The sequence below is a fragment of the Dermochelys coriacea genome, chromosome 1 (genome assembly GCF_009764565.3).
Source record: "Dermochelys coriacea isolate rDerCor1 chromosome 1, rDerCor1.pri.v4, whole genome shotgun sequence".
Classification (NCBI taxonomy): domain Eukaryota; kingdom Metazoa; phylum Chordata; order Testudines; family Dermochelyidae; genus Dermochelys; species Dermochelys coriacea.
In genome coordinates, this window is record NC_050068.2 from 216,129,205 (window position 1) to 216,155,423 (window position 26,219).

At 48.3% G+C, this 26,219-nt stretch overlaps 1 protein-coding gene and 1 long non-coding RNA gene across 2 annotated transcripts in view; both read right to left on the reverse strand.

The window, feature by feature from the left end:
• Positions 1 to 26,219, reverse strand: part of LOC119860485 (scavenger receptor cysteine-rich type 1 protein M130-like) — a 1,081,813-nt gene that overhangs the window by 467,810 nt on the left and 587,784 nt on the right. The window lies entirely within an intron of this gene.
• LOC122460115 lies at positions 12,725 to 18,571 on the reverse strand. The gene is made up of 3 exons (XR_006281204.1): positions 18,340 to 18,571; positions 17,346 to 17,487; positions 12,725 to 13,211 (listed from the first exon to the last, which is right to left on the reverse strand). It is a non-coding gene; the product is annotated as an uncharacterized LOC122460115 (long non-coding RNA).

The window sequence follows — 26,219 nt, forward strand, 5'->3', positions numbered from 1 at the left end:
AGAAAAGCTGGACGTGCACAAGTCCATGGGGCCGGACGAATTGCATCCGAGAGTGCTGAGGGAATTGGCGGCTGTGATTGCAGAGCCCTTGGCCATTATCTTTGAAAACTCGTGGCGAACGGGGGAAGTCCCGGATGACTGGAAAAAGGCTAATGTAGTGCCCATCTTTAAAAAAGGGAAGAAGGAGGATCCTGGGAACTACAGGCCGGTCAGCCTCACCTCAGTCCCTGGAAAAATCATGGAGCAGGTCCTCAAAGAATCAATCCTGAAGCACTTAGAGGAGAGGAAAGTGATCAGGAACAGTCAGCATGGATTCACCAAGGGAAGGTCATGCCTGACTAATCTAATCGCCTTTTATGATGAGATTACTGGTTCTGTGGATGAAGGGAAAGCAGTGGATGTATTGTTTCTTGACTTTAGCAAAGCTTTTGACACGGTCTCCCACAGCATTCTTGTCAGCAAGTTAAGGAAGTATGGGCTGGATGAATGCACTATAAGGTGGGTAGAAAGCTGGCTAGATTGTCGGGCTCAACGGGTAGTGATCAATGGCTCCATGTCTAGTTGGCAGCCGGTGTCAAGTGGAGTGCCCCAGGGGTCGGTCCTGGGGCCCGTTTTGTTCAATATCTTCATAAATGATCTGGAGGATGGTGTGGATTGCACTCTCAGCAAATTTGCGGATGATACTAAACTGGGAGGAGTGGTAGATACGCTGGAGGGGAGGGATAGGATACAGAAGGACCTAGACAAATTGGAGGATTGGGCCAAAAGAAATCTAATGAGGTTCAATAAGGATATGTGCAGGGTCCTGCACTTAGGATGGAAGAATCCAATGCACCGCTACAGACTAGGGACCGAATGGCTCGGCAGCAGTTCTGCGGAAAAGGACCTAGGGGTGACAGTGGACGAGAAGCTGGATATGAGTCAGCAGTGTGCCCTTGTTGCCAAGAAGGCCAATGGCATTTTGGGATGTATAAGTAGGGGCATAGCGAGCAGATCGAGGGACGTGATCGTTCCCCTCTATTCGACACTGGTGAGGCCTCATCTGGAGTACTGTGTCCAGTTTTGGGCCCCACACTACAAGAAGGATGTGGATAAATTGGAAAGAGTACAGCGAAGGGCAACAAAAATGATTAGGGGTCTAGAGCACATGACTTATGAGGAGAGGCTGAGGGAGCTGGGATTGTTTAGTCTGCAGAAGAGAAGAATGAGGGGGGATTTGATAGCTGCTTTCAACTACCTGAAAGGGGGTTTCAAAGAGGATGGCTCTAGACTGTTCTCAATGGTAGCAGATGACAGAACGAGGAGTAATGGTCTCAAGTTGCAATGGGGGAGGTTTAGATTGGATATTAGGAAAAACTTTTTCACTAAGAGGGTGGTGAAACACTGGAATGCGTTACCTAGGGAGGTGGTAGAATCTCCTTCCTTAGAGGTTTTTAAGGTCAGGCTTGACAAAGCCCTGGCTAGGATGATTTAACTGGGACTTGGTCCTGCTTTGAGCAGGGGGTTGGACTAGATGACCTTCTGGGGTCCCTTCCAACCCTGATATTCTATGATTCTATGATTCATCTGGGGACGGAGCAGCCTGTACATGCAGGGCAGAGAGGCCAGGTGGAAAGGGGAGAAGAGAAGGGAGAAAGAGCCCTGGGGAGAAGGGCAGGAAGAGACCAGTGGAAGAGAGAAATGTGTGGGGCAGGTGGGGAGAGGAAACTCCTGTGGTGAGCACAAGGCTGTAATGCCAAGCTCCACAGAACAAAAATTACAAGGTTATAAAAGCCATCCGGTCAGGTTCCTCAATCTGTCTTTGGACTGTCAAACCCCCCTCTATTCCTCTGCCAGCGCGAGGGTGAGAACTGCAGACTGAAAAGTCACTGTTTAATGCACCCAAACTGCATGACTGTCCCCGGCTGCTCAGCTGGAGACTGCGCTTACCCTCCCTGAGATGGGGAACTGCAGTCCATTGCCCAGCATGGCCTTCGCTCTCCCCTCCTGGTTCAGTTCCTCTGACTGAGGAAGGACTGACTGGGAAATAGCTTGGCAGCCACTGAGCTAATTCATTCATTGGGCTCCCGAACCAGTAATTCTGATAATACTGGGCCTGATCTTGGGACAAGTTTCAGTGTTAATGGGGGATTCTAAATTAATAATCTAATAAAAAAAATTATCAGGCAACATGACGTCCTACCTGTCCAAAATAAAGAATTCTCCTTTTGGAGTAGGTGTTCATGTTCTCAAACTGCACCACAGCCCAGAATAAAGCTGAGATAAACACCCCCAAACTAACTGCTGTTCCTGAACTTCTGGGAAGTGTCCTTTGCTCTTTCCTTTCTTTTCGTCCATCTCCCTACCCACCCCACCTTCCACCTTCCAGGCCCAGCACTGCTGCTGGTGGAGGTCATCTCAGAGCCCCATGACTTGTGTCCTCCATGATGTCTGGAAGCATCAGGCAGTAAGATCTCATTCCATGGGCAAGTTAGTGACAGACAGGTAAGGGGTTGTCATTTGATTCATAAAAACCTACAGAATCAATTTCAATAGCGTCACCATGCTGCTGGAGCAACTCCCGCCCCCGCCCCCTGCAACTCCAGGTCATATAGTGGTGGAAATTTTGATAAAACAGTGTTGTCAGAGTGGGTTGAGTTGGATATCATTCAAAAGCCCTTTCTCCCATGAATTTAGTAGTACCAAACATGACAAACCTAGAATTATTATGTAGCTATAGACTTGAGAGGTTTTTTTTTTAAACTAAAAACTTTTAAAATTACACTTTAACACAGGGATATATTTCTTAAATAGACTGATCTCTGGTAATCTTAGGGAAGTTAACCTTGACATGCAGGACTGAAAACATTTAATCAAAGTCAAAGTCATCAGTTGTCATCTCTAAGGCTAGATATGCTGCCACAATGATCCTTGTCCACGCTGCACTTGCAGGTTTCTGTACAAGGCAGGCTGATTGCCAAACATTTGCAGGGTGGTGAGCATCTGGTCTTTGCAAGTGAGCATTTGATTAGCTGAAGGATTGATCCAGGAGCACATGGTGTATTACACACAACTGGTGTGATCAGTCCATCCTCCAAGACCCATCCGTGCCCAACAGGGGAGGGCAAGTTTTGGATACTCTCAGTCATCCCAGAGACATTCCATTGCTTCATAATTCACCCTCTTGACAGTGGGTATAAATGCAGCACTTGTTGGTGGCAATTTTTCTCTATTTGTCTGCTTCTTGGAAAATACCTATCGACATACCAACACTTACAGAACTATATTGGTCTTCAAATGATAAACCTGGCACATGAATGCCTCCAGTGCACTTATGACCTCATCAGGCCATTCCTAGAGTGAGGAGAGAGAATCTTTGGAGGCTGAATCAAATGACTTCTAGTAAGATAATTTGGTCTTTCCAACCAACCTTCTAGTCGTGTCATATCCTAGAAGGGAGTGGAAACCTGTCAGTGCAGTGGCTTTTAGTGGTCTACATGATAGGAACACATCATCTGAGGGACATACAGTGAGTCTGTTCCCCAGCAACAGGCACAAAAACCCGAATCTTTTGGAAGTCTTGAGTAGCATCTCACAGAGAGCACTAGAACATCTGTGTCTTGTGTAAAAATCCACAGTTCAGTAGCATCTCTTGGTGGCGTAGGCCTTACTGGAGCCTTAGGCATAACTAAGGGTGTGAACCAGAGCAGGCCTGGCTTTGGCAAAATAGCAGTGCACCAAGTGTCAGCTAACCAAATAAGCACATTCCTGACTGGAAAGGACTGTACCAAAACCCACACAGATCTCTCAAGTAACTATGGAAACACATTCTGAAGGGATGGTACAAGAAAATATTGTCCCCTTGAAAGATAAGGATGGGATGACAGGATAATGGATGAGGATGTTTTGTTCTAACTGCTAGGTACAAGGGTAAGGGTGATAACTAACTATGTCAGAATTCAGAGTAGCAGCCGTGTTAGTCTGTATTCACAAAAAGAAAAGGAGTACTTATGGCATCTTAGAGACTAACAAATTTATTTGAGCATAAGCTTTCGTGAGCTACAGTTCACTTCATCAGATGCATTTTTCCACCGTATGTCAGGATTGTAATACATAACTTATTTGTATCAATGTATAAAAGAATAAGTCATAAGCTGGACAAAGTTGCCCCTCCTAGGAGGCAGCAGACTCCTACTGCTGACTGAGTTGGTCCATTATCACCGGCATACATGTGCTAGTGTACCTGTAACCATGGAGCCAGGGTGTTAGGACCATGGCTCTGTCGACAATAAACCTGGTAGAGTACCTTTGCCAATGAACTGAGCCTGTGGTCTTTATGAGTGACATTGAAGTCTGCTAAATTTGCAGATTGAACTCTTCTTATGCTGATAACACCGGAGCTCCAAGAACAGAAGCAGTGAATAGCTATAGCAGTTTTGCAGCCTGGACAGTGGTACCACAGCAAACACAACATTCCACCCTTCTTCACAGAGCATTGATGGCATGCAGAATAACTTTAGTGTCAGTCTCTTCATGGGAAACCATGAAGAAATTCCACTGAAGAGCACAAGGCAACAGCTTCATTATGCTATGAGACAATAAGCAATTCTTTGCATGCTGGAGTATTTTTGCTGCAAGTTATGCAGTTCATAGAATATCAGGGTGGGTTGGGAGGGACCTCGGGAGGTCATCTAATCCAACCCCCTGCTCAAAGCAGGACCAATCTCCAATTTTTGCCCCAGATCCCTAAATGGCCCCCTCAAGGATTGAACTCAAAACCCTGGGTTTAGCAGGCCAATGCTCAAACCACTGAGCTATCCCTCCCCCCAATTAATTTTTTTTGTGAAAGTGTGAGACAATAGCTTCTTCATTGTTATGCTGTAAGTGTTTGTGAATCACTGATTTTATATTGGAAAGGTGCAATACCATGAATTCAATGCTTTCTGTAATATTTTTAATTCCTGTGCATACATGGCAAACATTAAATGGACTTTATCAGAGGTCCAGTATTTTATCTGTAGCCTCCTCATAAAATGTTCAGCCACATCTTAGCAGGTACTAATGGTTTCTGGTTTGTTGAGAGCTTGTACCTTAGCCATACCATCTGTGACTGCTACACTGAAAGGCCTCTGCTGGCATGAGGTACTGATCACCTTGTCGGTAGGTGCTGGCTTAGGAAGACCTTGCAATGTGCACATTTGTTTGATTTTCAACCAGAACATGTGCATTGTCCCATCATATTCAAACATTGATCATGGTAACATTGAGAACTTGTACTTTCCCAAGTTCTCACACAGATCAACATCACACTGAGATCTGGATACAATCAGGAGACAAGCAAACAATCACCTGGTTAATTCTATAATAGACTAATGCAAAAATAAGGATTTTGTAATAGTTAATTACAGACCCAAAGTTATATGATGTAATGATGTGCACACTATTTGTGGATTGATTCCTGTAATTTCTGGCTAGATGCGGACAGCTTAACCAGTGCCTCATTGCAACTCTTTTGGCACCTGTCATAAATATAAAGGGAAGGGTAAAAACCTTTAAAATCCCTCCTGGCCAGAGGAAAAACCCTTTCACCTGTAAAGGGTTAAGAAGCTAGGATAACCTCGCTGGCACCTGACCAAAATGACCAATGAGGAGACAAGATACTTTCAGAGCTGGAGGCGAGGAGAAACAAAGGTTCTCTCTTTCTGTATGATGCTTTTGCCGGGAACAGAAAAGGAATGGAGTCTTAGAATTTAGTAAGTAATCTAGCTAGATATGCGTTAGATTCTGTTTTGTTTAAATGGCTGATAAAATAAGCTGTGCTGAATGGAATGTATATTCCTGTTTTTGTGTCTTTTTGTAACTTAAGGTTTTGCCTAGAAGGATTCTCTATGTTTTGAATCTGATTACCCTGTAAGGTATTTACCATCCTAATTTTACAGAGGTGATTCTTTTACTTTTTCTTCAATTAAAATTTTTCTTTTAAGAACCTGATTGCTTTTTCATTGTTCTTAAGATCCCAGGGTATGGGTCTGTGTTCACCTATGCAAATTGGTGAGGATTTTTATCAAGCCTTCCCCAGGAAAGGGGCTGTAGGGTTTGGGAGGATTTTGGGGGGAAAGACGTTTCCAAGCGGGCTCTTTTCCTGTTATATATTTGTTAGATGCTTGGGGGTGGCAGCAATAAAGTCCAAGGGCAAAAAGTAAAATATTTTGTACCTCGGGGAAGTTTTAATCTAAACTGGTAAAAATAAGCTTAGGGGGTTTTCATGCAGGTCCCCACATCTGTACCCTAGAGTTCAGAGTGGGGAAGGAACCTTGACATGGTGGCAGAGTGGTGGGATTAACTTGAAATCATTTTGAGATCAATTTGAGATTTTTTGAACAAGAAGCACAGATTTTAAAAAGGAATTTTTTTTCCTTTGGGCTGCTGGAAAGCAGGTTTTCAGCTGAATGCAGTTAGAGTTTTTTTTTGGTCTCTGCTTGGGGGCCAGAGCAGAGACAAAAGGGAATTGTCTTTTGTGAGCTGGAGTTTTCTCTACCTAAAGGCAGGGTAGTTAACCTCCTGCAGGGAAATTCACAAGTCTTCACAGACCTGAAGAAGTTTTTTTTTTTTTTTTTTTTTTTTTTTTTTTTTTTTACCTAAGAGCAACTAGAGGGGTTTTCTGTCTATTTGCCTGGAGACAAAGGTGTTAGGTTTTTTTTAAGGATTTTTCTGTAGGCTGACAGTCACTATCAGAGAACATAGGTATCCGGTTACAGCACAGCAAAATTTTACAAGCCAAGTTTTTTGTTTGTTTTATTTCTATCTCAGGTGTAAAGTTAGTTAAAAACAGAGAGGCAAATATGACAGAAACCAAGGCACAACACAAATTGGAGTTAACCAGGCTAGAGGCAGTGAAAGAGGCAGAAAAAGCCCTAGGGGCTGCCCACAGGAGAGCTATGGAGGCAGAAAAGAACCAAGAAGCTACTCACAGGAGAGCTATGGAGGCAAAGGAAAAAGAAATGGAGGCAAATGAAAAAGAAATGGAGGCAAAGGAAAAAGAGAGGAAGCATGAACTGGAGATGGAGAAGGTAAGGGCTGAGCAGAATCTACTGGATAACCCTAACAATCCTTCCCCAACAATCCACAAATGAGAGCGACTAAGTCCACAGTGTGATGAATCCAGTGATATTGTTGAATATTTTCTCACCTTTGAGGGACTGTGCACTCTCCATAATATTCCTGAAGCTCACAAGATGACCACATTGGTCGCAAAATTGACTGGAAGAGCTCTGGACATATTCAATAAGATGCCTATTGATAGGCTTCTGACTATAATAAGTTAAAGGATTTGGATTTAAAGCAATTTCAAATTACATTTGAAACATACAGACTAAAATTTCTAACCATTAAGAGAGGGCCTGGACTAAGTAATGTGGCTTATCTAAACCAGATGAAGGATCTGTTAGATAAATGGGTCCAAGGAAAGGGTGTCACTAGCTTTGACGGAATGTGTGATTTGATAGCTCAGGAGCAATTCCTGAATATGTCCAAGGAGGAAATAAAACAGTGTTTATGGGATAAGGAAATGGACTCAGCAGAAAGTCTTGCTTCTTATGCTGATCGATATGAGCAGTCCCAGACTGCCAGAGAGCTGGGGCAAGCCAGAACAAAACGGGTGGAGGGAGAAGAGAGGAACAACCCTGGTCGCAGTTGGAGTGGATACCAGAAGGGACACCCTCAGACCACACCCTACTACCTGGAGCAGCCCAAGGCCCCAACTACACACCAAGGAATACTCCAGACACCTTATCGTCCTGCCACACTGTTCTCCAGCAACCCACCTCGCTCCAGTGACCCGTCAGCTGGGCGATGTTTTAAATGTAATGAGCTGGGGCATGTGAAGGCCAACCGCCCCAAGAACCCCAACAGATTACAGTTCATTGCACTGGAATCACACCAGAGGTCCTCAGGCCCAGATACTTCCCAGATACCCTCAGAGCAGATCGAAACTGTGAGTGTGGGCAGGAAGAAGGTCACCACGTGGAGCACACACTTTTAGCCCTCTGGTTGAATTGTCACTTGGATCTCTGGGTCGATTAAATTGGGGTCCACTAAGGAAGCATGGATAGCCGACACTTGTGCACAAGTGTCGGCTATCCATGCTTCCTTAGTGGACCCCAATTTAATTGACCCAGAGATCCAAGTGACAATTAAACCCTTCAAGTCCAACTCTTTCAATTTGCCTACAGCCAAGTTGCCTGTCCAGTACAAGGGCTGGTCAGGAATGTGGACTTTTGCAGTCTATGATGATTATCCCATCCCCATACTGTTGGGGGAAGACTTGGCCAGTCGTGTGAAGCTAGCCAAGAGGGTGGGAATGGTCATCCGCAGCAAGGCTAAGCAAGCCGTCATGCCTAGCTCTGTTCTGGAAACTTCTACCAGGACCCAGTCAGAAGTGATGGATCCAGACCCCAGGCCAACATCTGCAACAGCAGTAGTGGATCCAGTCCCAGAGACCCAGACAGAGCCAGTCCCAGAACCATAACAGGCGGAACAACCAGCACCAGAACCATTGCCAGCACTGAATCCAGTACTTGCAACCCCAACACCAGAGGGCCCCAGCAAACCTGAACCGGCAGCAGCCAAAAACCCTACACCAGAGGCTCAGCCGGAGCCTGAACCCCAACATAGTGCAGCAGTGGAGAGCGGTTCACAGTCAACGGAAACAGCCCGATCCCCTACATCGCTTCCAGAGGGACCAAGCCTAGATCCACAATCCAATGAGGAACTGATATCTGCAGCATCAAGGGAACAGTTCCAGACCGAACAGGAAGTAGATAAAAGCCTCCAGAGAGCTTGGACGGCGGCACGGAGCAACCCACTGCCTCTCAGCTCTTCTAATCGATCCAGGTTTGTTGTAGAAAGAGGACTTTTGTACAAGGAAACTCTTTCTGGTGGTCACCAGGAAGACTGGCATCCTCAGAGACAGTTGGTAGTTCCAACTAAGTACCAGGTCAAGCTCTGGAGCTTAGCCCATTATCATCCTAGTGGCCATGCTGGGGTGAACAGGACCAAAGACCGGTTCGGGAGGTCATTCCACTGGGAGGGAATGGGCAAGGATGTTTCTACCTATGTCTGGTCTTGTGAAGTATGCCAAAGAGTGGGAAAACCCTAAGACCAGGTCAAAGCCCCTCTCCAGCTACTCCCTATCATTGAAGTTCCATTTCAGCAAGTAGCTGTGGATATTCTGGGTCCTTTTCCGAGAAAGACACCCAGAGGAAAGCAGTACATCCTGACTTTCATGGATTTTGCCACCTGATGGCCAGAAGCAGTAGCTCTAAGCAACACCAGGGCTAAAAGTCTGTGCCAGGCACTAACAAACATTTTTGCCAGGGTAGGTTGACCTTCCAACATCCTCACAGATGCAGGAAATAATTTCCTGGCAGGAACTATGGAAAGCCTTTGGGAAGCTCATGGGGTAAATCACTTGGTTGCCACTCATTACTACGATCAAACAAATGGCATAGTGGAGAAGTTTAATGGAACTTTGGGGGCCATGATACGTAAATTCGTAAATGAGCACTCCAATGATTGGCACCTAGTGTTGCAGCAGTTGCTCTTTGCCTACAGAGCTGTACCACATCCCAGTTTAGGGTTTTCATCGTTTGAACTTGTATATGGCTGCGAGGTTAAGGGGCCATTACAGTTGGTAAAGCAGCAGTGGGAGGGGTTTACACCTTCTCCAGGAACTAACATTCTGGAGTTTGTAACCAACCTGCAAAACACCCTCCGAACTTCTTTAGCCCTTGCTAAAGAAAACCTATAGGATGCTCAAAAAGAGCAAAAAGTCTGGTATGATAAACATGCCAGAGAGCGTTCCTTCAAAGTAGGGGACCAGGTCATGGCGCTCCAGGCCCATAAAATGGAAGCGTCATGGGAAGGGCCATTCATGGTCCAGGAGCGCCTGGGAGCTGTTAATTATCTCATAGCATTCCCCACCTCCAACCAAAAGCCTAAGCCCTTTTATTCCAGAGAATTAAAGGTTTGTCAGTTTATAGCCCAGGGAGGAGATGACACTGAGTGGCCTGAAGGTGTCTACTACGAAGGGAAAAGTGCTGGTGGCGTGGAAGAGGTGAACCTCTCCATGACCCTTGGGCATATGCAGCAATAGCAGATCAAGGAGCTGTGCACTAGCTACGCGCCAACATTCTCAGCCACCCCAGGACTGACTGAACGGGCATACCACTCCATTGACACAGGTAATGCTCACCCAATTAAAGTCCAACCTTACCGGGTGTCTCCTCAAGCTAAAACTGCTATAGAACGGGAGATCCAGGATATGCTACAGATGGGGGTAATCCGCCCCTCTGGCAGTGCATGGGCATCTCCAGTGGTTCTAGTTACCAAGCCATATGGGGAGATACGTTTTTGCATGGACTACCATAAGCTAAATGCTGTAACTCGCCCAGACAACTATCCAATGCCACGCACAGGTAAACTATTAGAGAAACTGGGACGGGACCAGTTCATCTCTACCTTGGACTTAACCAAGGGGTACTGGCAGGTACTGCTAGATGAATCCGCCAAGGAAAGGTCAGCCTTCACCACACATGTCGGGCTGTATGAATTTAATGTGCTCCCTTTCGGGCTGCAGAATGCACCCACCACCTTCCAAAGACTTGTAGATGGTCTCCTAGCAGGATTAGGAGAATATTCAGTCACTTACCTTGATGATGTGGCCATTTTTTCAGATTCCTGGGCAGAACACCTGGACCATCTACAAAAAGTCTTTGAGCGCATAAGGGAGGCAAGACTAACTGTTAAGGCTAAGAAGTGTCAAATAGGCCTAAACCAAGTGACTTACCTTGGACACCAGGTGGGTCAAGGAACTATCAACCCCCTACAGGCCACAGTGGATGCTATCCAAAAGTGGCCTGTCCCAAAGTCAAAGAAACAGGTCCAATCCTTCTTAGGCTTGGCCGGTTATTACAGGTGATTTGAACCGCAATACAGCCAAATCGCCGCCCCACTGACAGACCTAACCAAAAAGAAATAGCCAAATGCTGTTCAGTGGACCGAAGAGTGTCAGAAGGCCTTTAACCAGTTTAAAGTGACACTCATGTTTGACCCTGTACTAAGGGCCCCAGACCTTGACAAACCATTCCTAGTAACTACAGATGCATTCAAGCGTGGTGTGGGAGCAGTTTTAATGCAGGAAGGACCGGATCAAGAATTCCACCCTGTAGTGTTGCTCAGCAAGAAGCTGTCTGAGAGGGAAAGCAACTGGTCAGTCAGTGAAAAAGAATGTTACGCCATTATCTATGCTCTGGAAAAGCTACGCCCATATGTTTGGGGTCAGCATTTTCACCTGCAAACCGACCATGCTGCGCTACAGTGGCTTCATACTGCCACAGGAAATAACAAAAAACTTATTCGGTGGAGTTTAGCTCTCCAAGATTTTGATTTCCACATCCAACACATCTCAGGAGCTTCTAATAAAGTGGCTGATGCACTCTCCCATGAAAGTTTCCCAGAATCAACTGGTTAAAATTGTCCTTGAGATGTGGAAAATATTGTTAGTCTTTATATACTTGGTAGTATATTTAGAGGTGCATGTGTCTTATTAACTCTGTTTTCTCCTAGAGCTCCAGGAAGAAATCCCAGCCAGCATTTCACCCTATCTGTGATTTGGCGGGGGCATGTTATAAATATAAAGGGAAGGGTACACACCTTTAAAATCCCTCCTGGCCAGAGGAAAAAACCCTTTCACCTTTAAAAGGTTAAGAAGCTAGGATAACCTCACTGGCACCTGACCAAAATGACCAATGAGGAGACAAGATACTTTCAGAGCTGGAGGCGAGGAGAAACAAAGGTTCTCTCTTTCTGTATGATGCTTTTGCCGGGAACAGAAAAGGAATGGAGTCTTAGAATTTAGTAAATAATCTAGCTAGATATGCGTTAGATTCTGTTTTGTTTAAATGGCTGATAAAATAAGCTGTGCTGAATGGAATGTATATTCCTGTTTTTGTGTCTTTTTGTAACTTAAGGTTTTGCCTAGAAGGATTCTCTATGTTTTGAATCTGATTACCCTGTAAGGTATTTACCATCCTAATTTTACAGAGGTGATTCTTTTACTTTTTCTTCAATTAAAATTCTTCTTTTAAGAACCTGATTGCTTTTTCATTGTTCTTAAGATCCAAGGGTTTGGGTCTGTGTTCACTTATGCAAATTGGTGAGGATTTTTATCAAGCCTTCCTCAGGAAAGGGGGTGTAGGGTTTGGGAGGATTTTGGGGGGGAAAGATGTTTCCAAGTGGGCTCTTTCCCTGTTATATATTTGTTAGACGCTTGGTGGTGGCAGCAGTAAAATCCAAGGGCAAAAGGTAAAATAGTTTGTATCTTGGGGAAGTTTTAATCTATTCTGGTAAAAATAATCTTAGGGGGTTTTCATGCAGGTCCCCACATCTGTACCCTAGAGTTCAGAGTGGGGAAGGAACTTTGGCATGCCCATTCCTTGGTCACCCTATGAGACTGGCAAAGGGGCTACAAAAATGCCCCAGCCTCTGTACCTCTGCAGTTGGGTGTCTGGGTCTGCATTTTAGCATGAGTGTAACATTTTCAAAAGTGTCTCAGCGACTTAGGACCAACCTGACATTTTCCTTTTCCATTTTCTCTTGTATCTGCATTTTTACAGGGAAAGGAAAGATGTGGCATTAAAACAACTGGAAATGAGATTATGCAAACGCTTCACAGTCACACAGGGGGTTCCTCAGTGGCCAGTGACATGATTAGTAATAATTACAGCTGAGTAATAACAATCATTACAGGAGTTGTTCTGGTTTTTGTTCATTTCTCGTTAGGGTCACAGGCACACGATGCCCTCTGGGTTCAAGCTCTTTTGTCTCAGGGCATTTGCCTTTCAGAGTGAGCTGGCTGATTCTTACCAGAACAGGTCACTCCAGCATCCTCTCCATGCCTCCAATCATTCTTACCCCATCCCTTGTTCCCACAGTGCCAGAGAGCAGACTTGGTACCATCACAGGCAACGTTTTTTAGCCAAATTGGTCCAGATTCTCATCCAAAATGTGCATTTCCAGCAGCACTGACAGGATCTCCACATCCCAACTGCTTACGGACAATCCCAGCATCTGCCATGTCCCAGTCGTGATCACACACCGTCCCCCACTGATCCTGGTGTTTAACCTCCACTCTCCCGGCACACGGGTTGCCTCCGTCCGCCAGCCTCAGCAAGCTGATGCTTTCAAAGAGAGATACAGAGCAGGTCAGAGTGGGCAGGGAGCCCCCCCTCCCCAGCGTTATCACAGCAGAGTCGGCGCCTGCCAGCAGGGGATCCGCACCCAGAGCTAGGAGAATGGGACATGCCCAGAGCTGCCTCATGGCGCCACCTGATCCTGTCTCAGGGCCTCATGCTCGGGGCTGTCAGTGCTGCAGCTCTCGCCACTTTACCCCACTCTAGCGATTTGGGGTGTTTTACCTGTCTCGTGAGAACACAATGAAAGATGCCAACTCACTCTCTGATTCCAAATGGCGCCGTCTTCTGTCACTGTCACTGGGGCTGAAGCCAATGAGATGCTGCCATCTCCCTACAGTCTGTCTGCATCTGGGAGTGGGGACCCCCTGAGTAAAGCTGGCTGCTACTTCCCACTAAAGCCCACTGGGAACACGGCTGTCTCTGTGTGGCAGAGGGGATTGGACTCGACTCAGGGACTGTGATAGGCAGCAGAGTCCCAGTGAAAGGAGGATGGGGAGAATGAGGGGAGTGCGGGGACAGGAGGCAGATTCAAGGTTGGCAAGGGAATGGAGTAAAGACGATGAGTTGGCCAGAGAGAAGGGTGGGGAGGGGGTTCTGGAGCAAGTGGAGGAAAGAGGGCGGGGAAGAGAGAGGGTCTGTAGCAGGGGGCAGGAGGGACAGAGGGGAGGAGGGTCTGGAAAGGATGGTAGGAAGGGGCAGGAGTGAGAAGGTGGATCTGGAGTGGGGGGTGGGAAGGAGGTCAGAAAGCGGGGGCAGGAGGGAGAAATGGGGAGGGGAGGGATGTCTGCATTGGGAGTTAGCAGGGAAGCAGGAAAGAGAGTCAGAAGGGAGGGGAGGCGACAGGGATCTGAAATTGGGGTAGGATGGAGGAGTGGAGATGGAGCACAGGGTGGTCTGGAGTGTGGAGCAGGAGGGGGTTTTTGAGCAGGGGGCAGGAGGGAGGGGAGGAGAAGGGGGTTTAGAGAAGGGGGTCTGCAGTGGGGGACGGGAGTGAGAAGTGAGGAGGGGATGAGGAATTGGGGCAGGAGGGAGAGAGGGGAAGGGAGAAAGAGCAGAGAGGAGGGCAGAAGGAGGCATGGGGAGAAGAGGGACTCTAAAAAGGGGGGAAGGAGGAGGTAGGGGTGGGGAAGGGTGATCGTGTGTAGGGGGAGGAGTGAGGGGTGTGGCGCAGAGGATGAGAGTGAGTGGAGGGAGACTGGAGCAGGAGCACATGCGGGAGTATTGGGGAGGATGGAGGACTGGGGATGCAGTGAGGGGGTCTGGTGCAGGTGGACAAGAGGTAGGGAGGGGTTGTGGAGAAGGGGGACAGGAGGGAGTATTGGGGAGGGGAACGGAGTCTGGAGTACGCAGGGGATGGGGTCAGGAGTGGGAGGGGGCAGGAGCGAAGGAGACATGGGCAGGAGAGGGGAGGGGGCTCTAGATTGGGGGCAGTGCTTCCCAGTCTCAGGAGGAGAAGTTGTGGGGGTGGGGTGGGGTGGGGGAAGCCTGGGAACGGTTGCTATTTGCAAATGGCTAAATCATTCCCCTCGTGTTACAGTGACACGGTAGTTGGTGTGAATGGTTGATGTCAGTGTGAAGGTCTCCAGCATCCCTGTCTGTAACTCACCCCTGAACAGTAACAGAAGCTCTGTGTGCGAGTGTGAACCATGCTGCATGAATTAACTCAGTGGCTGTCAAGCTATTTCCCAGCCAGCCCTTCGTCTGTCAGAGGAACTGAACCAGGAGGCAGAGAGAAGGCCGTGCTGGGCAATGGACGGCAGTTCCCATCTCAGAGGTGGGGGGGGGTAAGCGCAGTCTCTAGCTGAGCAGCCGGGGGAGTCGTGCAGTTGGGGTGCACTAAAGGGTGACTTTTCAGCCTGTGATTCTCACCCCCGCGCTGGCAGAGGAGTAGACGGGGGATCTAAAGTCCAAAGATGGATGGAAAAATGAGACTGGATGGTTTTTTTAACCTCGCAATTTTTGTTCTGTGGCGCTTGTCATTAGAGCCTTGTGCTCCCTACCAGAGCGTCCTCTCCCCACCTGCACCACACATTTCCCTCTTCCGCTGGTCTCTTCCCACCCTCCTCCCCTGGGTTCTTCCCCCTCCTCTTCTCCCCTTTCTACCTGTCCTCTCCGCCCTGCATGTACAGGCTGCTCCTTCCCCACATGAGGAGCAGACTCTGCCCCCACTCCCTGCAAGCTGCTTTTCTCCCAGTAGCTCTGAGTTCCACCCCCTGCTCCCAGTTGTCTCTACAGCTGTTTGCATTTCTGGGGGTTGTGGAGAGGCAAAGCTGGTGGCTGGGAGGGAGGCAGTTCACAGGGACTGTGAGGTGGGGCCACTGCCTGCCACACAATCCTCAGATATTGCCTGGGAGAACTGGCCCCCAGGTAGGGTTTGACAACCCAGGACTGTTCGAGACTGGGAGCAATTCCAGACATCATTACTATGCCTAGGAGCTACGGCTACATGCAGAGCTCCACTGAGAGCCCTGGAACAGGCTGGGTGCAGCTGTGGATGGCTGAGCTGGGGACACCATGTATAAGGAGCCTCCATGGAGCCTAGAGAACAGTGCAGTTCACACCAGTACGTGGCCAGACCATCCTGACAGACCTTCCCTGTCAAACACCGGCATCATTTTCATCCTCTTAATACCAGCCAAACAGGTTCCAATCACTGTATTATTTAAATCATATCTGGGTCCCACATTCGATTTTAATGCTATTGTTAATCAGTTTGGGAATCTTTGGGCCAGATTCACTCCCTGTGTTGCACCAGCACATGCTGCTGTAACATGTGGCCTAGCCCCCTGACCCCCCCCCCCCGCCCACTAGTGTTACATCTGCCTGGACCTGGGACACAGTTTGGCAAAGAGCCTTCAACTCTCTCTGTGCTGGAGGAATGAGAGCAGCCCTGAAACTGGGCAGGGGCAGCATTGAGGGAATGAAACCAATGTGGCCGTGAGAGGCCCTGATGCAGCACCTCTGCCATGGAGCTTGTGCTGGTCGGGCTTCTCTAGGCTCCAGATAGGATTCAAAGCTTCTCTGCTCCAGCAGAAACCTTGGGAGAGGGAGCGAGGCAGGGCTCCTGCAGGATAAATCTTCCTGCTGGCAGAACTTCCAGTACTCTCATGAGCACAGGGTATTGCACACTGCACCCTACCTCACACCCCCTCACCCTCTCTGTGGCATGAATCAGCTCTGGGTTTATTTGGGAAAATCCTGGTCATCTCACACATGCAAAACTTCTACTGGCTTCAGTGAATGAATGGAGCAGTGAGGAGCCAGGACTTGGCCATTGGAGCTGTTGGATTCTGGACCAAACAGACATTTCTGTTGGATCCCAAATTATTGATGTATTTATTGGGATTTAAAACACTAAAGTGACACCTAGCCAAGGCTCCAGGCACACGGACAGCATTGAGGACACAAAAATTCCAGCAGCATTAAGTGACCATTTCAATAGGAACGCAGCTAGCCAGACACCTACAGAAACTCCTTCCCACCCTTTTCTCATTATGTGATGCACAGCCTATGTCCTTCCCAACCCCCACCCCTCAAACAAGTGTATTTTGCAGTGGGTCCAAAAGGTCACCAAATTTGCGCTATTTTGGCCCAAAGGGTGAGCAAGTTCTAGAGTCCTGGATCCTTCACAGAGAGCACCCTGCCAGCCACCCCTCTACTTTATAAAAGGGGGAACCAGCTCAGGCACCCTGCTAACCACAGCTCTGGCCATATGGCACAGGGAGAGAGGTGATCCCTCAGAGAGGCTGGTCCCAGGCCATTTAGGACTTTATAAATCATCACCAACACCTTAACCTCCACCCAGAGCAGGGCAGCCAGTGCAGACCCTGCAGCACGGCTGTAACATGCTTCGAGCCAGATGTGCTGCTCAGTGAGTCGCTGCCATTTGCACCAGCTTTGTTCTCTGAATGGATTTAAGGTGCAGCCCCACACAGAGGTCATTGCAATAGCCCAATCTCAAGGTAAAAACAGCCTCTGTAACAGTGGCAAGGTCCAATCCCAAAAGGAAAAGTCACAACTTCCAAGCCAGACATAGACAGTAAAAAGCGGACTGTAAAAGTTACCACTATAGTTCCAGTTAACCCAGCTCCCCTGGTGAACCACAGAGGAGACTTACCTGCTATGATCTGAATTGTGAGGAGACGAAGCCATAGCACCGGAGTGGAGAGATGTCCCCTCATTGCCAGCCTGACTTGCTGTCCACTCCTCTCAATACTCTGGCTGCACCTAAGCACCTGCCAAGGCTCCTCTGTGTCTGACAAGTGACAACAAAGCAGTGGAAGGGAAATGTATAGATTCAGAGGCTGGCATCAGCTGCACGAAGGAACCAATAGCAAACCCATTTGCCTTTTTAGTTATTATAAGTGGTTTTATCTGTGAATGTATGAAGCTAAAACATCCAATAAAACTCAAAAGCAACAAACATCACCATATACGAGTGATGAGCCCCCTCCTGACGTCAGGTTTACCACAGCCTCAGATCATCAGGTAACCCCCATCTTTGGTGCAGGAAGAAAAACTGCTGTACAAACTGTATGTATCTAAGCTGTTTCTCACCCTCATAGATTCTATATTGTATTAGGCATCAGTAGAGGCAGATTATTTTATAAAGTAGGGAAGAAATCCCATGTGCCAAAGGTGATCATTACAAAACCAATTACCAGTGTAGGACATGCCCAATTGTAGACATGGACATGTCACTAAAACCAGGTTGTGTCACTCAGATCACCTGTTGTACAAGGGAAATTACCCAGCACCACCTGTAATATTGACAGTTGTCCTACTAATAGACCTTGGGGTTTCCTGCCTAGACCATGATCATTAGAGGTAGAGGCAGATCTTAGGGCTTCCTGAGTAGGCCATGACCCTCTCTTGCAGTAGCAGGATGTTTAGCACACATTATGCCCATCAGTGCTGTCAGTAGGGGGAAGACTCCTTGGAAACAAGTTTACTTGATTCTTGGGACACAGACAATTAACAGAACAGGCACAAGGCAAGGGGCATATAGCTGAGAATAATGACTAGCTGGCCTCACACCACCTCAGGCTCTTCCTAAAGAGAACTGTTACAACTACTTGGATTAAGGGAAACATCTTTAACTCTTTACCTCTCCATTTTCTCCCATGCTGCCCTTTCTTTATGGAGAAAACTCCCCGAAAAAAGTTGTGCAGCCAACACCTGATCCTCCTTCAAATCCCTTCTTGAGATCCCTCCGTCTGCTGTGATTCTGGAAAAACACTTGACAGCGACTAGCTTGGCAGGTGAGGAGCTCTGGGTGTGCCTCTTGCCCTTCCTTTCCTCTCTTTATTTTAACCAAACTCCACTCCGCAATCCTGCCATTCCCCCTCACTCAGCCCTACTGCTACTTAAACAATAAGGACAAAACAGGAAATTGTACCAATCATCAGCATGTGAATTTGCTTCTGTGTTATTTCTCCCATATCCAATCCTGGATCTTTTGGACTGTCAGGTCTCTGGAGCTGGGAGTGTGTCTATATCTGTGACCTGAATGGGCCTTTGGGTGCCTCAATAATATAAATGTAATAACAATTTGATTATTAATTAGAATAATTAACAATTAATCCATCTCCTGCTTTATTACAGGGGGTTTAATGAAGAAAGAAGAAGGGCTGCAGCAGTTAAAAATAAAGCAACCTGGCTTTGAGGGGAAGTGAAGGCCGCTATAAAAATTAAAATATCTATCTATCTATCTATATCACATAACCTATTTATCCACTTGTTATTATATATTCGTATTCAACACTATTATAAATGCTGGAGGCGAAGTTGGGTTTGTGGTTGGAGGCTAACAGCTCGCAACCCTCCATGTAATAACCTCGTGATCCCTTGAGGGGTCATGCCCCCCGCAGTTTGAGAACCCCTGAAGGTAATTATAGGTCTGTGAGGCTGACATTGGTTCCAGGCAAAATAATAGAACTTCCGATATGGGACTCAATCAATAGAGAATTAAATGAGTATAATTTAATTAATGCCAAACAACATGGGTTTATGGAAAATGGATCCTGTCAAATTAACTTAATGTCCCTTTTTGGTGAGATTACAAATTTTGTTGATAAATAATGTTCAACTTGGTTGTGGATTAAAAAGTGGCTACCTGACAGGTGTAGCCTTTGATAAGTTTAGGGTGCAAATTGAACAGGTCACTAATAACAGGTTCCTTACTCAGAGAGCTACATAAGATTATTATCAAGTGAGACTGGTGAATCACACAAATAGGAACAGGAAGACTTTGTTTAAATTTATTTAAAATCCAAATAAATCCAAGCTTAAGCATAATTATACAAAAACATATATATGTAAGCAGAGCCAGAATGAGCTCTACCCTGAAATCTGGTGCTGAACTGTGGAAAAGGACTTTAGGGGCGGATCTCGTTTGCATGGGCACACCCACCACGCCTAGCATGATGGGACTGCTTGCCCAAATGGTCACTTTGGCTGCTGCGGGATCCCAAGTCTCTTTGTTATTGGGGCAAGAGTAATAAAGTGTTGTTATCCTGGTTATGTGATTCAAGGACAGTAGAACTGTACTTGGCATTTTATGATGGAGGGACTTGCCCTCAACTAAGTAGCACTTGCTAGGCAAGGGACATAGGTTCCAAAGCCCAGTGAACTAAAAGAGGTTGTGGGTAGTTATATGTACCTGGCTGTGTGGGTGCCCAACACCATTTTGACTTTCTCCACTGTGTAATAACAGAGCTAATTTTGATTCCATTAGGCATTGTGTTACATGCTGTAGAGCTGAAATTGTGATGCCTAGGTCTAAGCATTAGATCTATTTTAGACTAGTAGTTCTCCCTCTATATAAAACAAACCGCCCTCAAGTCTCACATACTTGCAATCTTATGGTAACTATTAGAGATAAAGGTGAAGAGAACAGTATGTAGAGAGCACCAGAAATGGACAGTGATGATCTGGTTTCCACCATCCTAATGCCTCAACTGGGTATTGGCCTGACCATCTGTTTATAAAAGTGATGAGGTAGGTTAGATAGTATCTTTATCTGAAAACATCTTCTATACCCCTTTCCTTATGACCCCCACACATCTGGGACCATTTTTGATTTAGGTCTCTGCCCCCTGCCCATATTTGTCATTGCGGGGCCCATAATTTAGGTTTCGCTTACTAGCATTATCTCTTTTTGTGTCATTCTTTTTCCAGTGGTTTCAATACGTAAATATGGTTTCTCCAAATCCCCACAAAGCCCCTAGAAATCCATTATTTCCAGCTTCTGTGGTGTCCTTGTGTATCCCAAGATACATATTGGAAACTATTGTTAAATCCTATAATGTTTGGTTAAGCAGTCATGCAGACACCTTCCTTACATAGGGTATCATAACTACTAACAGGTCCACCAGGCCTCAGCTTATTGCCAAGCCCACCTTAGTTGTTACACAGATTCTTATGTAAACCTACTTGCATGTCTTGCATTACAGCTCCAATAGCTTCTAGTTTACTATCTTCAAGGATTTTATGCCTTAATATATGATTTATAATCTAATTTTGCACACTCAGATCAAGCTGGGGTTACAGGTCAACACAGGTCTCAAAATGTAACTGTAAACAGGGATTTATCATCGAGTTGGTATGTTTCTACTGGGGCCCTGCAGGGATCAGTTCTTGGCCTTATGTTATTTAACCTTTTTTATCAATGATTTGGAAGAAAAGATAAAGTCATCACTGATAAAGTTAGCAAATGACAACAGACTGGGTGAGTAGAACAGGTCACTGATACAGAATGATCTGGATCACTTGGTAAGATGGACACAAGCAAATAATATCTGTTTTAATGTGGTCAAATGTGAAGTTATCCATCTAGGAACAAAGAATGTAGACCCTGCTTATAGCATGGGGGAACATTATCGTAGGAAGCAGTGACCCTGAGAAAGATTTGGTGCTCATGGTGGATAATCAGCTGACCATGATCTGCCAGTGTGATGCTGTGGCCAAAAGAATTAATGCAATCCTTGGATGTATAAAGAGTGGAATATTGAGTAGGAGCAGAGTTATATTACTTCTGTAGTTGGCACTTGTTCTACCACTGCTGGAGAAACTGTGTCTAGTTCTGGTGCCCAATATTTAAGAAGGATTATCAAAGAGAACTTTAGGGGGTGACTGGATCACAGTTTATGAGAACGCACATGAAGAATAAACTTTGGCAAGGGGCTCTTAAATTTGCAGACAAAGGTATAACAGGATCCAATGGCTGGAAGTTGACAGTTAGTAAAGTCAGGCTAGAAATAAGGCACTATTTGTTTTAATAGTGAGGATAATTAACCATTGGTATGACCTACCGAGGGTTGTGGTTAATTCTCCTTTGTTGACAATTTTAAAATGAAGAGTGGATGTTTTTGTTAAAGTTAGGCTCCACTCTAACAGGAATTTATTCAGGGGAGTCCTGTGGCCTGCCTTAGATTGGTCAGGCTAGACCAGAGGTGGACAAACTATGACCCACATCCAGCCCATGGGATCATCCTGCCCGGCCCCTGAGCTCCTGGCCCCTCCCACACTGTCCCCCCTCCCCTGCAGCCTCAGCGCACCACGCTGCCAGTGCTCTGGCCCACTGCTCCTGTTGGGCAGTGCGGGCAGTGGGGCTGTGAGTTCCTGTGCAAGCTCCTGACGTTCTGAGAAGCATGGTAAGGGGGTGTTCAAAGAGGGGGTTGAATAAGGGTCAGGGGGTCCCAGGGGCAGTCAGGGGACAGGGAGCAGGGGACGGTTGGATAGGGGTGGGAGTCCTGGGGGGGCTGTCAGGGGGTGGGGGTGTGGATAGGGGTCGGGGAAGTCAGGGGACAGGAAGCAGTGGGGTTGGATAGGGGGTAGCGTCCCGGGGGGCAGTTAGGCGTCAGGGTGTAGATAGGAGTTGGGGCAGTCAGGGGATAGGGAGCAGGGGGCAATTGGATAGGGGTGGGAGTCCCGGGGGGCTGTCAGGAAGTGGGGGTGTGGATAGGGGTCGGAGCAGTCAGGGAACAGGGAGTAGGGGGGGTTGGATATGGGGTGGGGTCACAGGAGGCAGTTATGGATGGAGGTCCCAGGACTGGGCGGTCAGGGGACAAGAAGAAGAGGGGGTTGGATGGGTCAGGTGTTCTGAGGGGGGCAGTCAGGGGGTGGGAAATGGGAAGGGGCAGATAGGGGGCTGGGGCAGGGACCAGGCTGTTTGGGAGGCACAGCCTTCTCTACCCAGCCCTCCATATAGTTTCGCAGATGTGGTCCTCGGGCCAAAAAGTTTGCCCACCCTTGGGCTAGATGATCACAATGGTCCTTTCTGGCCTTATAATCTCTGAGTCTGTGTGTTGTGGGTCAGCCATCAACCCACATGATCAATGGAAATTGGCTCCACATTTGCCTCCCAGGACCAATGTCTATAATCAGTGAGGTTCTGGGGAAGAAGCTGCCTGTCATATTTCCTACCTCCTCTCCCTGAAAACAAGAGGTGTCAAGCAAAAGGGATTTAATGCAGAGTGACTGGCCCCTTTAAGGGGAAATTGGCCCAGCCCCACCTGTGACTCTCTCCATGTAGGGAGAATGACAGTGGGTCACATGACACAATCTGGCCTTATTTAACCTAGCAGTATGGGCAGAAAGGGGTAGTGGCAGATAGCTCCAGAAAGTGAGAAGATGCCTGCAGGGGAGAAAAGGTCTCCAGGTAGGTATGGCTGGGAGTTACCTGCCAAGGCAGAGAAGAGGCCGGGCTCTAGGAAAAGCTCTGGGAGTCAGCGCTCTGGTAAGGATTAAGACAAACTTTGTTTAAGGAGAGTGTGAAACCCAGGAGGGTGCAGGAGACTGTTTCTGTTTGTGTTGTACTTGCACTCCCAGTGGGGAAACCCCAGATAGTGCTCCCATGAGAGAGGGAAGAACTGTGAGTTGAGCTCAGGAGGGATGGAAAACCTTTAATTCATGTGTGATGGTGCTGCCCATGGGAGCCAGCTGAGGTCACTCAATTAGGGTGAACTGCAAACAACACGGGGCAGACAAACCCCAAAAGCTGGTGGATATTCCAATACTTAGATTTGCTAAGCTGGCACAAAACAACTTCTGTATTACTTCATTGGTTACTCAGAAGTCCAAATAATGCACTTCCCTAAAAGTACCCAGCCTCAGGCCTCCATCCAGGCGCACATGTCAAATGTCTGATAAATTCTGAAAATTTTTCATCATATGAAAGAAAATGTTCTCCTGACCCCAAAGGACCAAGCCCCAGACTCAGGTCAAATAATAACTTCGATCATACCCCAAATACATGCTTACAGTCCATTCTTATTAACTAAATTAAAATCTATTAAAAAAGAGAGAGTGTTGGTTAAAAGATCAATATCCAGACAGACTTGAATTCAATTCTTGAGGCTCAGATCCATAGCAGAGAGGAGCTTGTAGTTGCCAAAAGTCCTTTTAGAAATAGCCCATAGGTTAGAATCCAATGTCCATATTCAGGGTGATTCCAGTCAGTGACTGGGGATCTCAATCCTCATGGCTTAAGGTTTCCCCTTCTTGAAACCCAAAGCAGATCTGAGATGAAGGATCGTGTCCCAAGGTTTTTATACATTTCCTGCAGCCTTTTGGCCTGAGGTATAACAGGATCCAATGGCTGGAAGTTGACAGTTAGTAAAGTCAGGCTAGAGCAACCCGCTCTGCTTCCCTCGTGCCAGCTCCAGCCATGTTGCTCAGGGGAGGAGGTTTCGGGGAAGGGATCCTACCCCCCGACCCACTGACAGCAGCAGGAAGCAGAGCAGCCTGGCCCCAGCCTGTTTTCTCCGCCAGCTGCGGCGCGCCGCTTCCCGCCGCTGGTGAGAGCGTGGGGCGGTCCTTTCCCCAACCGGGTGACATGGCTGGAGCTGGGGCAAGGGAAGCGGAGCGGGCTGGGCTGCGTTGCTCTGCTTCCCGCCACTAGGGAGAGCGGGGGGCAGTCCTTTTCCCACATTCACCAGCACCGGGAAGCAGAGCACCACGGCTGGGAGCTGGCGGAGTACAGCAGGCTGGGACCGGGTTGCTCCACTTCCTGCCACTGCCGGTGAGTGTGGGGTCGCTGGGGAAGAGGCTTGGGGAGAAGAGGTGGAATGGGGGCAGGCCGGGTGGTGATTGGGGGGGAAGGGTAAGAGGCAGGGTGGAGGGAGTTGTCTGGGACCCCCCCCCAAGACTGCCCTGCCCTTTGTAGTGGGCGCAGCCTGAGGGGGGGTGGCCGAGGGATAAGGCTGGTTGCTGGGGCTGCTTCGTATGCAGCATGCAGCTGCGTAGGGCACCATGAAATTTGGGGCAATTTGGTGCCCTAAATTTCATGGTGCCCTACGCAGCTGCATATGCCTGGGGCGGCCCTAGCTTCCAGCTCCCGTAACTGTGGCCGGCTTCTTCCGGCCCCTCTTGTTTTGCAGGTATGTTGGGACACCCTCAGCAGTGCTGCGCAATTCCTGAAGTGGTGCCAGCTCGGTGCCTCATCCAGCAAAAGGAGCTGTGGCGAAGCTGTGACTGCCGGGTAAGGGAGCCCTCGGGTCATTCACTGCGCAGCCCTTGCTGGCGGGAGTGGGGGAATCGGTGGATAGGGCACCCCCCATTGCCCGGCTCTGTGCCCACACCGAGCCCCAGCCCCAGGACCGCACCTGGCCCTGGGTGTAGTCCCTTTGCGTGATCCCCCGGCACAGGAAGGAGGGGCGAAAGCAGGACACTCTGCAGACCTGGAACGGCCAGCGGGATGGTAAGGCCTTTCATAACCTGGTGCTCCCTTGTTCTGGCTCCTCAGTGGCGCGCTACAAGGGGAGAGCAGAAACCTTCCTGTGTCAGACTATGGCCTTTCTGGAGAACCCGCAGGCTCCAATTACAGAAGTGGCCATCAGCTTCTAGGTAAGGACAGAGCAGAGGGGTCCCCTTAGCAGGGGGGCTAGATCCGATCCCAGGCTCTGCTCAGTCCCTGCCAGCAGCAAGAAGTAACCCCTGGGCTCCTCATTGCCAAATGAAGGCTCAGGGGTGTCAGAAACCCGCAGGAGTAGGCTCACCCCAAACTGTCCTGATTGGCTGATGGGTCCCCTCTAACCCCACTGCTCCCCATGCAGTCCCCACTCCCCACCCTGCCATGTGCTCTTGGTAGTGAAACCTCAAGGCGCTATGCACTCCTTTGGCAACCAGTCCCACAGCCATCCCTGGGGACTCGCCCTTTCCCTGCGGACTCAGGAGCACATCCTGGTCAGCGAGGGGTAGGGGAAAGCCCACTTGGAGAGTGACAGATGCTTTGACACTCTCGCTGGGGATGTGATGGGCTGTTTGTGTGTGTGTAGAGGGGTCACTGCCTGGCAGCTGGACCAGAGGAGCCAGGACAAGCTGGATGCCGTCTGCAACGGTGAGTGGTAACCGCTTTGAGCACCGAGTGCTAGGGGGACGAACGGCCCAGAGCCGCGGGTTGGGTTCAATCTCGGACGCCAGTAATGTGATCGTGGGCGAGAGCCACAAAGGGATGCAAAAGGTAGGTCCCCCAACCCCTGATCAGCTGCCCCCTCACCCTGTCATGTCTGCTGGTTGGCACGTGCCCCGGCACTTAGCCCTGACCTCAGAGCTGCAGCCTGGCAGATCCCCAAACTGGGCCTGAGCTGCCTGGCCTTCGCAGACGATTGCCCCCTCCCCCGCCCTGAAACACAGCCAAGGTGGGGTCCTGCCTCCCCCACTTGCACTCACGAGCCCAGTGTTTGGGGCAGTCACCTCCACGTGGGGTGCCTGGGGTCAAGCCACTGCGCCAAATGAGGCTGAGGTGATGTCCGGTCATCTACCTCTCTGCTGCATGCCCGGACCCCTGGGCCAGCGCAGGGCAGAGCAGTGTCTCCTACACATTTGTTGGGAAAAAGGGGGAGCAGGGGTGACATAGCTCAGGCTCCTCACTCCCAGAGCAGGTTCACAGCTGGGCCTCCCAGCCGGAGCTAGAGAATGGCTGAGCTTCCTCCTGGAGGGCAGCAGGGCACCTGAAATTAGGCATAGCCTAACAATGCCCAAGCC